General features: G+C 39.9%; 1 long non-coding RNA gene across 1 annotated transcript in view; it reads left to right on the plus strand.

Moving 5' to 3' along the window:
* LOC146835022 (uncharacterized) overlaps positions 1 to 10986 on the plus strand; it is a 172861-nt gene extending 161875 nt beyond the window's left edge. Inside the window, exon 5 of the long non-coding RNA XR_014960368.1 lies at positions 10897 to 10986. This is a non-coding gene — a long non-coding RNA (uncharacterized LOC146835022). The remainder of the gene's footprint in view (positions 1 to 10896) is intronic.
* The last annotated feature ends 375 nt before the right edge of the window (positions 10987 to 11361 follow it).

Genomic DNA, 11361 nt, shown 5'->3' on the forward strand with positions numbered 1-11361 from the left:
GGACGGCGTCCACCCACTTTTTTGCCAAGAAGTTGGGCCCCACTGAAAAAGATGCTGAATTCGTCCCGGTGTAATTTCCAAATACAGGGACACTTTCAGCAGGCCTGCACGTTGTTGTTTGCTTTCGATCCACAACAACGTGCACACGGGTACGGGGCTTTCTTAGTTCAGACTCCTGCTGGGCCCATAACAAAGGTCGAATCTGATGGGTCATCAGGCCTCCTTTTGTTCGAGTCTCCTGGCTGAAAGTGGACAGGAGCCTCACACCTAGAAGCAAATGCAGCAGAGGGGAAACAAAGTCTCACATCTTGTTAGCACTTCACACATAGTTAAGAGAGGCAGCTTTTCACTTGGTTCAGGCTCTGTTTAGGAGATATGCATGCACTGTAAGAACGTCAGATGTGTCGATCTTTCCCAGTATTTGCACAAAATAAAAAGCATTTATATAGTGCATACTACCCCTGAGGAGGCATTATAATAATTTAAATATCACTATTTTTTCTTTTAAAGCACTATGGATAGAGGAAGCTTTACTCTGACAAAAGGCAACACTGGTTTATGTGAATCTTAGAAAAGTCTGAATCTTCTGCCTAAATCAGGAGGGTTTGCAAGTATACTCAAAATGGGCATAAATGTACTCATGATAGACCTGCAAAACATATATCTGAGGTCTTAAGATCTGATGTTACTTCTTGTGATGCCACTTCCTCTGATGTCACGCAATGTGATGTTATGCTCCTCATGCGCCGTGATGTCACGTGCTGTGATACCACTTGCATACTGATTAATTAGGTTAGTCCCCTCACTTCTTTTTTTAGGACTTGTGCCCTGCTTTTTTAGTATATGGTTTGGTCTCCCCGTGGAGCCCCATATCTATTGTACTACTTACAACTGTTCTATTGATCTTGTATTGTGTGCTTTGGGTTCTATCCTCGTGTAGAGGATAGTAGAGAATGTTATATTAATAAATACATATTTTTATATAGCTAATGTGTGGTTCCCCTTCATTTAGTCATTCAGGAGGTGATATTCTGGTAAAACAAGCTGCTTTACATTCCTTCAAGGTTAAGCCTGAAGGCTTCTCTCCACAGCTACCACTAGGATAGCTTTCTAAAGGTTATCTTTGACCTCATACATCGTAAGGGTCGTTAAGACTGGTGCAAGGTGCCCACTTTAATTAGTGGACAGCATATACCAGGCCAACTTGTCAATCTTTTCATTGACCACCTCCCCACATTTTGAGGAGAAAGATTCATCCCTCTGACCATGAAAATTGCACTAGCTGCACTCGAAATCCACTCAAAGGAAACACTGGCTACAGGACATTCATGATATTTAATTTCAAGCCTGCTGAGTTTGGGCCGCTGTTCATTTTCCCCATGTCAATAGATTAATGGCTCTTGATTCACATATAATTATTTTTATTATATTCTTGTGATATCTTCTCTATTTTCATGGTAGATGACGTTGATTTTCTGACTTTCTTGTGCCTGTGATCTTGATTTAAGTCCTGGTACTACCAAAAACCTACTCAAAACAGAGATTGGTTGAAGTGATTCTGTTTATGTTCTGGATTTTGTAGCTGGTGTGTCTTGCAATGGGGATTGCTTTACCAATAGTGGGTGAATCTTCTGCAGTTGTGACATTCTTCTGGACTCAGAGTCACCTTTGTGCTCTGCAGAGGTTGGTGAATTCATCACTTGAGTTCTCCTTAGCCCTCAAGGTTGCAGTTTATCCTCTTCCAGTTCAAACACTTTTTTGATGATCACGCATGAACTCTGGTTAAAGCTATACCTCTCTGACGAGCTCTAACATGAGTCAAACACATGTGTCAGGGGTTGCTGTTTTTGATTCCATGTTGGCTTGGATGGTATTTTACCAATTCAAAGCTATACTACTGTGCCTGGAATAGTAAAAGCTTTTGTCATTTCTTAGCTCAACATGCATGGTACTTTCTAATCCTATACTTAAATACTGTGCTGTCAAAATGTCAAAACGCTTTGTCACTTTCTAGAGCTGCATGGATGGTACAGTGCTAATCCCATGCTTCTAATGTTTACTTGAAAAACAGATATTTGAGTACTTGAGGTGAGCAGATTTGGAATGTTGGTAGTGTCACCTCTCAGTTACCAGGCTGAAACAAAGGAACTACTCTCCATCTGAAACTTAGGGACTACCCAGTGTTCCCAGCTTCTTCTTTTGTATATCTATCTATCTATCTATCTATCTATCTATCTATCTATCTATCTATCTATCTATCTATCTATCTATCTATCTATCTATCTATCTATCTATCTATCTATCTATCTATCTATCTATCTATCTATCTATCTATCTACCTACCTACCTACCTACCTACCTACCTACCTACCTACCTATCTATCTATCTATCTATCTATCTATCTATCTATATCAAAATGTGTGATAAAGGTTAACCGATGTAATGCCACCCATTGCAAAGGTCAATACGTGGTATTACATGTGTTACATGTGTGATAAAGGCATGCATTGTAAAGACTAAACTCATCAACCAAAAACGACTAAATTAACCCAAACCTTGTGTTCCAGGGAATAGTGTGCTACTCGCCACAAAGTACTTTAATGCCACATCAGGGGTAGTAAGTACTTTACCTAAACATTATCAAAAAGGCAATTTCCTTTGGATTACCCTATATTGAGAGTGCAAAGTGCTAATCACATCCACTCGTGTTGGCTTCAACCATACAATCTTTCAACCACTACACATGCATCAGCTACACAAGGGAGATATAATAGTAAGCCCAAGTTCACAATAATAAAATATGAAAAATAGATCAATTTATTGTTATATCAAAACGAAATACAAGAAGAAATACATATTGAAATCCATATTGAAAAGACTTTGTTTGTTATAACACTTAATCAAAGAACAAGCCAAAATATTACACATATATGGTTGGTAATGTTCCTTTGTAATATGACCAACCAAATCAATTCCTAACCCGGAATCACAATAAAAAATCTATACGATCTAACATAGAGAGTACACATAAAAGACAGTACACTTTGTCATTGGAAGAATACACATCCATGATAAAACAATATCAAGCACTTGAACCCAATACTGAAGAGTTAATTAGTAATCTGTGGTTCCCGCCATAACGGATTGTGTCATGGAGCGTCTCACTCGTTTCGATGGAAAAGTATTATTGCACCATCTTTTTCAAGACTGTATCTGTAACTCTCCTGGTCAAATGATTTTTTGAAGAAAACTAAAATAAAAATACCCATATGTTAGCACACACATAATTTTCTACTTATCAACAACTAACTGTATTTTACTTAATTCAAATCACAAAACGTCATAGTATATGTACATAAGCATGTAGCTTATGGTATTATCATCACATTTGGAAATAGTCCACAATCCTATCTTTAAAAAATAATTTTCAATAGAGCACCAGAAGAACTTGTATTGATAAACCATTTAGAAAGAAACTCCTATTTCTAATATTCGCCATTTATTTGGGCTTCACATTATAATTCCCCTATATGTCCATACACTCACACTCAAAACATTTAACTTACACCCCCAATATTGGGCTTCTAACTCACTCGAGGCACAGACCCTTTAGTAAATAATCTATAGGGATAGTTATTCTGTTGCTTATCTCACCTTGTACTTGCTGATTAAATGAAGGGAAAAACCTTTCTTTGTTTTTTCTCTTGAGTTTGTTTGTATAACGGATAGCTGGAGGAGTAAGTAACTCCGTCCTCCTTGACTGTATCTCATAGTCTAAGTCTCTGGGCGTATCTATAAATAAAGAACCATTCTAATTAAATATGAATATGAATAGAGTGTTAAAGATCTGAATCTCTGTATCATCTATTGCCTGCAGTTATATTGAATACACTCATAGTGACAGCAAAATTGGTCCCTCACCTGTGTCTCTGTCCTGATAAAAAGAGAATATTTTCAAACATCAGGTAGTAAAATCACTGGGGTTTCAATCACACCCTTCGTTTAGTCTGTTGTGATCTGCAGGAATATAGTACATGTAAGAACAAAGTACTACTAGGTCCTTAGTTGCCTCTTATTATTTAACTTTACTTTTTCTTACTGCGTGTGCTTGTATTATTGACATACCTTTAGGACGAGCCTGCCACACTAGATGCAAATCCCTGGTCCTGCCAATTTTGATCCAACCACCCTTTTTCAATTAGGTCTAGAGAAAGGGAAAAATATCATGAAAATTGTCATGATAGTAGGCTCTCCTTGCCATAGAAAAACCCACCCCGGGTTTTAATTAATTCACGCGATATTGCTGGAGTATCATTCCAAATGGAGGGACCTAATTTTAAGCTTCAAATATGTGAAGCACATCGCGTCCAACCCTCGTGATAAAATATCATGAAGTCCAATTGTTTTCGCTTTCTGGACTGAGGAAAACGTATTTAGGAGATTTCTTGAATATTTACCGAGAACAATTTTACCTTGTGGGGCCTCATGCTGTTTTTATTGCATGAAACAATATCACGGTCCCCTTCCTGCTAAAAAAATGCACAGAGTTGATTCCCCATGTGTCGTAATATGGACGCCGCATGCTTACCTGTCGGCTTGGCTAGGCGTCCCGTTCTGTTCCCGGTTTTTGTGAAGTTTAACAACCCTGTTCTCACCACTCTCTTTTTATTTACCCTGATCCGGCTCCATCTGATTGTAATTTGCCCATCCTGTATTGAGTACACCCGGAATTCTATTTCCGGGGTAGGCAGCTCTTCCGGTGTCAGTAATAAAAATAGAAGAGGGATAGCCATCACACCTACGCTTACATTCTACAGGGAAATTGCCGCCATCTTGGAATGTGTTACTTTTCACCATTTTCACTGTGCAATGTTTACAATTTCATTACAAGACCGGAGGCTACCATTATACAATATACTTTTATTGCTGCCCCAACATGCAGCCCTTTAAAGAACACATTACTTCATGAATGCATTACATCATGAATAAGACAAATTCCAAACAATAGTATATAGCGCCATGGCAACTAGTCAACATCCTCTTTTATTCGCTGCTCCTGGACAGTTAAGTATACTTTTCTTCACTCTCCTAGTTCATTTCATTATGACCCTCATTTAAATTCCTATTCATTGTTCTCTTAACTTAACTAGCTACCAAGGTAAGTAGCCCTACCAAATTTAACTAGTTACAGTCAGTTATATTTTTCATATTTGTGATATTTTCTTACAACCCTTTCTCAGGTAAGTTATTCCCTAACTTTGTTTGATTCATCACCCCCTCCAATTTATGGTTGGGCCATCCCCTCCTCTCCTTTCCTTTAATTGTCCACCTTTAACAGGAAAAACTCTGCGAATACTCTTAACATGACCGTTTACCTTGCTCCGGTCATACGCTCTATGATGCACTGAAGCGAGTCACGCTGGAAGCTCTTTAACGCGCTGAACCGAGCCACGCTGGGAGCTTTCTCAGTGTGCTGCCAGGCCTCAGACGCCCTGAGCTGATCCGCGCTGGGAATCCTTTTTCCTCCCTGTGCTGCGAGACCTCAGAGGGGCTTTACTCTTTCGAGGAGAGCGGTCCATCTGCCCGACTCTCCCCATACCACAACGTGCACGGCAGAGGTCACGCTACGTTCGTGACCTCTCCCCCCAGTATCTATACAGCAATTTCCCATCAAATAAAGACAGAAAGGGGAGATAAATATTAATGACGAGAAGAGAAATGCAAATATGTTTGCACTGTGTTTCCCATAACAACACACAGTGCGAGCAGCTAACGGCCTCCCACAAGACTTTCAAAGTGGTAAGACCTCCACCTTATCACTCGTTATAGGATTATTGTTAATAACAAGCTCTCCTTACTTATAGAATAAAAATGTTATAAAAGGAGAAATACCTTCCCTAATAAAGCCAAATTATCTGGAAAAAACATCTTAAGTCCTCATTAAAAGAGGCTGTTGATTCTATTATGAACAAAAGAAAAAGGGATTTTGTGACTGAAGAGGACTCAGTGATCCTCTCTGAAGAAGATGAACCCTCACCTAAAAAAGGAGGAAAGGCTTCAAAGAAAACTAAACACCTTTAACCCCATGGTAGCCTATGCGCTACAAAGGACCAAGCCTTCTCCCTAGGTAGCCTAAGCACTACAAAAGACCATATTTTACCACAGGATAGCCTACGCGCTACGAAAGATCAGACTACTCTCAGTCCAGGTGTCCAAAGCGACACAACTAGAAAGAGCAGCCTTATTGGCGCAACAAGAAGAGGTGTCCCTCGCGACACAAGAAGACACAGTGACCCTTTTGGCACAAATGACCTCAGTCTGCACACTGATAACGTTGAATTCCCTGTACTAGTAGTTTTGAAGGGGACGAGAATGAGTACATTTTTGACCCCTTGAGACCTTGGACATTGACCTCCTAGACGAGGATCTAGTCGAATCATCTAAGATCAATACAATTAAAGACCCCTCAGGAGATGTTTAACCATACTCATATTACTCACCCAAGGTGGTGGTCAATGGACCACGTATCCAATTTCATCAAGTTCTGGATCCGTAAACCCCTTGAAAGTGAAACCAGAAACCTCATGAGGGCTGAGTGCCCTAGGCCTTTTCTAGACAATAAATGTGCCTTAACCCCTAACCTGGATCCTGAACTCCTAACCTTTCTCTTCAAAGCAGGCCGAGACCCTATTAAAGGTCTTGAATGTTGTCTCAAGCAGTGCCAAGATAAGTTACTCAACATTCTTGGCCCTTTAGCCAAAATATTGGATTTGGCAGAGGAAGCATCTCTGAATGACACCCCAGTAGATGTAGAACTACTGAGGGGTTGGAGCAAACGCGCACTATGCTTGCTTGGTAATGCTAACGCCGGCCTAACGTCAGAACGTAGAAGAGCAATTCATATAAGAATGAATCCCATGTTGGGGACCTCGCCTCTAAAGAAGTCCAAGGCGACCCCAAAGGCCTCCTATTTGGCGAAAATTTCGTTAAACTCCTAGGGAAATATGTTGCCACCTTTTCGGCCTTTAGTAAGGCACAATTCAATATGAGACGTATGTTCGGAGGCAATAGAGTTTTTGGACGGGCTGGCAGGAGGGGACTGGCTTCCAGCCACGGGCAATACAGGTCCCCGTATTACCAAAACCAACATGGATATGGAAGACTCTTCAGAGGTCACAATTCCTCCTTCTTCCCACAAAGAGGCAGAAACTCCTGTACCCGTGGTGGTGGCAGAAACTGATCTCAAAGCTTTGGAGATAAAGGTAAGATCTCAAAATCCACCTCCTGTTTTTTCCCATATAAAGGTAGGGGGAAGACTCCGACTTTTCTATCAGAAATGGTTTTCAAAAACGAACGATCCTTGGGTACTAGAAACTGTAAAGGGGTTCAAAATAGATTTTATTTCAACACCCGTCCAATCACGTCAACCCAGGGAGTTAATTTTGAATCAAGAACAATCCACCCTAGTAAACACAGAAGTGAGTCAGATGTTGTTAAAGAATGCTATTTGCAGGGTGTCAGACTCAACACAGGGTTTCATGAGCACGATTTTCTTAGTAAAAAAGAAAGGAAAGGGTTGGCGACCAGTTATAAACTTAAAATACCTGAATTCTTTCCTGGTTTACAGACACTTCAAAATGGAGGGTTTTCACCTCCTAAGAGACATCCTGCAAGAGAAGGACTGGCTTGTGAAACTGGACCTAAAGTACGCCTATTTCACAATTCCTATGCACTCAGAGGTTTCTAGGATTCTGTTGGAAAGATAAAACGTACCAATTTCAAAGCCTTCCTTTTGGACTCTCCTCAGCACCTTGGTGTTTCACCAAGATCTTAAGACCAGTAGTCGCAGCCTTAAGAAGAAAGGGTGTCCGTTTAATAATCTATCTAGATGATATCCTCTTGATGTCGCAAAATCAGGAAGACTTATTGAGACACATGAAATGGACAGTAGATCTCTTGGAGAGTTTGGGCTTCATCATCATTATGGAAAAATCTATTCTGACACCTTCTTAGAATTTTTCCATTCAATAACTTTATTTCGGCCACACAGGCCATAAAAGTGCATTGTAAAAAAAAAAGAGACACATTAAAATATGTACAATTTCAACTGGAAATTACACAACCTGAAACTAGCTTCATCTACAAAGTTGGCAGAGCTAGCAAACAGACTGATGAGGACTCTTATACAATGTCGTTTTAAAATTAATACAAGGGCCTAGGCTGGATTAAAGTACAATAAAACAGTCATCTGTGGAAAAGAGACACGTCCTGAAATTTACTAAGATAAAAAAAAGTGAAGTATGACAATAGAAACAAGTTAAAATGGGCCAATATGGCCATGTACAGGTTAGACAATTACATTATCAATACAGAAACTACTTTAGAAAGGCCCGCCGGATATGCCATATAGAATTTAAGAACCAGGATACGGCAAAGACAATAGGTGGATGAGTGTCATATTTTAAGACTCTGTATTCCTCCGCACAGCGCGCGAAAATTCACAGAATTTAGAATTCTTGGGATTTCAGGTAGATACAACTACAAGCCAATTACAACTCCCTTCCAAGAAACTCTCCAAGATAAAGAAAGAGGTTTCTTGCGTTATGTCCAAGAAGATAGCCAGCTTACGTGACTTTACGAGAGTAGTTGGACTCCTATCCTCTTCTATTCAAGCAGTTTCACCAGGCCCATTACATTACAGAGCCTTACAAAGACTGAAATCCTTGGGCTTAAGGAGGGGCCTATGGTATTCAGATACACTCCCTCTTTCGGAGGAGGCCTGAGAAGATCTTCTATGGTGGTGGAACAGCCTAGACAGCTGGAATGGGAAGGCAATCTTCGGGAACACCCCCGAGCACACAGTGGAATCAGATGCGAGCAACCTAGGATGGGGTGCCAGGATGGGTTTGTTAGAAACAGGTGGACAGTGGTCCCGAGAAGAACCCCCTCTCCACATAAAGTGTTTGGAGATGTTAGCTTGCTTAAACGCTCTTATGAGTTTTAAATCCACCCTGAGGAACAGTGTTGTTCTCATCAAATTAGACAACTTCACAGCAGTTTCCTATATCAACAGCTTGGGGTGTGCAAGATCAAAGATCCTTGCGGATCTAGCCAAAAGGATTTGGTACTTCTGTTGGAACCAGAAAAGTATTTTCAAAGCAGATTTTATCCCTGGTCATCAGAATACAAGAGCCGACTGGAACTCTAGGTTCCTAAAAGACTCGAGTGATTGGAAACTGAATCCATTTGTCTTCAGAAAGATCCAGAACCTGTGGGGTCCTTTTCAGGTAGATCTGTTTGCCAGCAGACTTACCTTTCAGATCGAAACTTATTACAGTTGGAGACCAGATCCCATCGCCCAAGCAGTGGACGCCCTGGCCCAGTCTTGGAACAATCTGAATTGTTATGCTTTTCCCCCCTTTGCCCTAATTCAGAGAGTTCTCCTAAAAGTCAGAACAGAAGAGTGCATGATAGTCCTAGTTACACCCTTTTGGAATACACAAGTTTGGTTTCCCGGAGCGATGGAACTAGCAAAAGATGTTCCACGTTTTATCCTGGGGAACAGTGGTCATCTTCAGGGACAGGATGGAGAAGAAAATCCTGTCCTCCTAGAAGGCAACATGAACCTTCTTGCCTGGAAGATTTCAGGAGAGCCAAGAGATACTCAGGCCAAGACCTTCTGGATGAGTCATGGGCACCAGAAACAAGGAGAAGATACATTGGAGTTTGGAAAAAACAATGTAGTTGGTGCCTGGAACGGGATCTGGATCCTGTGGAAGTTCCTATAGTGGATTTAGCAAACTTCCTTGCTGGTTTATTTAATTCAGGCCTATGCTATAGCCCAATCAACTGGTATTGATCGGGCATATCTGCAGGAAATTACTTAATTAATGACTGTTCAATTGGTTCAGACCGTCCGATCCGTAGAGTAATGAAAGGAATTTGACTCAAACGTCCCCCCACGACAAGGTATGATTCCTTATGGAATGTTAACCTTGTTTTTTATCTTTTCTCTACATAGCCAGATAATCATTCCCTTTCAAGAAAACAACTGACGGCTAAACTAGCAACATTACTCTATATGATATCATTTAAAAGGGTTTCAGATGTTAAGGCTTTAGATATATCTAGTAGAGTTTATTCCCCAGACGGGGTACATTTTGAAATTTGGAAAAGAACTAAAACTATGACGGAAAACATTTTTTCCCTGTTTCCCGGATTGCAAGAAATTATGTGTAGTTGACTGCATGATATCTTATGATACTTTAATGCAAACCCTTAGACCTATTGATGAAAAACAACTCTTAATTTTGTTTGTAAAACCTTCCAAAGCAGTTTCCACAGCTACCATTGCTAGATGGGTCAAATTTAGAATGTCAGAAGCAGGAATATATTTATCTAAGTTTGGGGTTCATTCTTCTCGTGGAGCTTTGGTCAGTAAAGGGTTCTGGGCTGGAGGTTCACTTACTGGTATCTTAAAAGCTGCTGATTGGTCAAGTTTTTCCACTTTTTCACAATTTTACCTTAGACCTGTGGAACATGTGAGCAGTTCAGCATTAAAAAGCTTTACAAATGCATAATAGTAGCCTACGGTATTGTAATGAAATGACGATTCTCCAATTATCATACAGAGAGAATCTTGATTTCATTAAAGCCAACGAAGCCTAACATTATCCCACCCACCACACCCTGGTGGAAGACTAACTATTTTTTTTTTCAGCATTTTATCAAATTTGCATTTGTTCTTGTGATCTAACCTTCTTTACAGGTTTCAGATTAACAAATTTGATGTATTTTATATTGAACTTTAACTCCTTACTTTTTCTTTCCTTGATTGCAGGTTTTTTAATTCGTTTGAAATGGAACTACCAATTTAATTTCTTCTTTTCTTTCAGATTCTTCATCTTTGTGAAATACTGCTCATCGTCAATACATTTAAGATTGTCCGTCGTAGCTTTAAGAGGATGTTGACTTGTTGCCATGGCGCTATATACTATTGTTCGGAATTTTGTTATTCATGATGTAATGCATTCATGATGTAATGTGTTCTTTAAAGGGCTTCATGTTGGGTCAGCAATAAAAGTATAGTGCATAATGTTAGCCTCCGTTGTCTTTAATGAAATCAAGATTCTCTCTATATGATAATTGGAGAATCGTCATTCTAGATTGTAACATCTTACCTGACTCATAAATCCTCAATATTTTTTACTTTGTTGGCACTATTATATCGAATTATTTTGTAATCAAATAGGATGTCACACGGGGGCTTGCATATTCTCGGTATGTACTATTGAATATGCTATACTGGCAGTAGCATTAGAAGCTGTCTTAAACTGCATGACTTATATACTTACACAATA

Source organism: Triturus cristatus, chromosome 4_2 (assembly GCF_964204655.1).
Source record: "Triturus cristatus chromosome 4_2, aTriCri1.1, whole genome shotgun sequence".
Lineage (NCBI taxonomy): Eukaryota > Metazoa > Chordata > Amphibia > Caudata > Salamandridae > Triturus > Triturus cristatus.